Source organism: Myotis davidii, unplaced genomic scaffold (genome assembly GCF_000327345.1).
Source record: "Myotis davidii unplaced genomic scaffold, ASM32734v1 scaffold135, whole genome shotgun sequence".
Classification (NCBI taxonomy): domain Eukaryota; kingdom Metazoa; phylum Chordata; class Mammalia; order Chiroptera; family Vespertilionidae; genus Myotis; species Myotis davidii.
Window position 1 is genome coordinate 5926333 of NW_006289813.1, and position 410 is coordinate 5926742.

Here is a 410-nt window from a genome sequence, read left to right on the forward strand (position 1 = left end):
CTGGTTCTTTGGCAATTCATCTACATTCACGCAAACACAGCAAGAGGAGTGGCCCTCTCTCCTCTGCCTACAGTTCAGAGGAAGGGCTCCTGTAGGTTTACTTCCATTTCCTAGTGCTTTCTCCAGGAGGGTGAAAATGGTAGATGTGGGAAGACTTTTCTCTACCCTATTCCCATCTTTCCATTGTCTTTTGCTTGTACTGGAGCGTCTCATACAGTTCACTCGTCAGTAGGGGGCATAAGTACCAGGGAGAAGCAGGCACATTGCACAAGGAATCCCTTTTGGTTCTGGCTGGAATTTTCCCCTTGCAACATCACACCTGTCTTGGGACCACAAAATGTCTGTACAAGGGAAAATATGCCACAAACCGCCTTCAGAGGTTATACTCTGTAATAATATATATTATATAT